Below are 1,998 nucleotides of genomic sequence, written 5' to 3'. Positions count from 1 at the left end.
GTCAGCGGGCACGGCGCAGGGTACGGGTCTCCCTCCAGCCTGGCAGAACCACTGGCGCCCGGGTTGCAGGTGCGCATGCGCGAGTCGTGCGGCAGGTGCGCATGCGCAGTACGCAGGCTGCGCGTGCATCCCCAGGAGCACGTGCATAGTGTGCCTGCACCTGTTTAGGCCTCAGATGTGGACCTAGCTGGGGGAGGTTCCCGTACACACCCATACCACCTCTCGCCTGCCATTGGCTCTTGTGAAGAGAAGCCTCCTAGTTGCCTCGGTGACGGGGGCGGACTTACACCCCCTGGCTATAAAAACCTGGCCAGAGCTCTGGCTTGTTGCTGAGTTATCTCATCCTGTGGTGTGATCTCCTAGCTCCCTGTACATGTGCCTTGCTTTGTTTCCTGACCCCCTTTATATGGACCTCCTGTTGCCGACATTGGACTGCCTTTCGCCCCTGAACCTTTGCTGCCTGCCTCGACTCGGATTGGACTTCACTTCTCTTTGGATTAACCCTTTTGTACCTCTGCCTTCGGACGCTTCAGGCCATTTCCAGCCAGTGAGTTCCACTTTGTTCTTCTGCCAAACCATTGGCACTCCTGATACCGCATAAATACTCATTCATCTGTTATGTCCTGACATCTGCTGTAACCTGTTGTTCAGAATAAAGCAACCTTGTGGATGAAAACGGTATTTGGTGAGTTCAGCTATCTGACAATGATTGTCCTCAGTGATTGAATCTGCTTATACAGGCCAGGCATAGAGGTCTCAGCAAGGGATATATCGCTATCACAACAATCGGAGTCAGAATAGGGACAATACCTCCCCCTGCTATTTCCTGCCTAGTGTTTTGCATACTAAAGTAATAAGCGTATCCACCATCTTGGGTTGTTGAGATTTCCTTATCTGAAGAAGAGGAGTATTCCCCCTCCGATAGTGACATGTCCTCCTCTGTATCCACTGAGGAATCATAATGAGAACTGGCGGTTCTCTGCCTCTTACGGGAATGGCTGGCTTGTTTCACTCCTTTAGCCACCGTCTGCATTTTGTCCATAGAGGATCTGGAAGACCCTGCAGCCTCATTCAAACAGCTTCCGCAGAGCTTTCTTCCCGCCATAGCTTTGGCATCACAAGAGCGGCATCTGTCAGATTTGCCTTTTTTCTTTCCTGAAGATGCAGAGGACTCTTATCTCCACGGGGCTAAATAAAAAAATACCAACTTGATATTAGCCTTAAAAAATGCACTCTTTTTATTTTTTTATTATACATCTCTAACCTAGGCTCCCTTGATTCAGACCCGTGAGGTGAGGTACGGCATTCCATGTTGCTTTAGCAGGAAAATAGCAGAGAAGCTGCCCTTCATCCCCTTTTAATTTTGCGCCAAAATCAGAGACTCATATAATGTCATGATGACTCCGCGCATGCACAGTAGAGCCGCGAAGCCGCTACTGCCCACATCCACCTGCCCTCAACTCGGAAGAGCTGCCGGAGCTCCAGTGCAGATGCGGGGGGATGGTTACAATTCCAACCAGTCTAGGTAAGATACCACTGCCTACCAGAGCTTACCTGACCCGAGGAGAAGCTGAGACCGGAACACAAAATCCCTCGGTTTCCATACCATGGCCGCTACCCCCAGGGTCACCGCAGGCCTCTTGCAGGTAGAAGGAATTGGCTTCAGCTTCCTCAAGGGGACACCCCTGCCTGGGGCCAAGACTTGAGGGCCCCACAGGCAAGAGAGGCTGAACTCCCCTGCGGCAAAGTATTGCATATAAACATATAATTAAAATAACAAAAAGAAAAATTTTCCCTCGAGGGAAAAAACACTATACTCCCTGTCCCAGGGGAACAGGAACAAAAAAAGACAGGGGAGCTCAGGTGAAGGAGGTGCTTATATGGGCTAAAGGGTGTTGGGCTTTTAACCCTTTGTGTTCCTGTTACCTAGGGCAAATGGGAGCTAACCAATTTGTCAGCGCTGCCATAGGATATGGCCAGGAAATATACATCAAGATA

At 50.3% G+C, this 1,998-nt stretch overlaps 1 protein-coding gene across 2 annotated transcripts in view; it reads left to right on the top strand.

The window, feature by feature from the left end:
• Positions 1–1,998, top strand: part of LOC108795773 (latent-transforming growth factor beta-binding protein 3-like) — a 305,365-nt gene that overhangs the window by 150,338 nt on the left and 153,029 nt on the right. The gene's annotated exons all lie outside the window — the stretch shown is intronic.

Source organism: Nanorana parkeri, unplaced genomic scaffold (assembly GCF_000935625.1).
Source record: "Nanorana parkeri isolate BGI_ZX_2015 unplaced genomic scaffold, ASM93562v1 scaffold1004, whole genome shotgun sequence".
NCBI classification, from domain to species: domain Eukaryota; kingdom Metazoa; phylum Chordata; class Amphibia; order Anura; family Dicroglossidae; genus Nanorana; species Nanorana parkeri.
The sequence above is the reverse complement of the archived record's forward strand: the minus strand, read 5'-3'. Positions and strand labels throughout refer to the sequence as shown.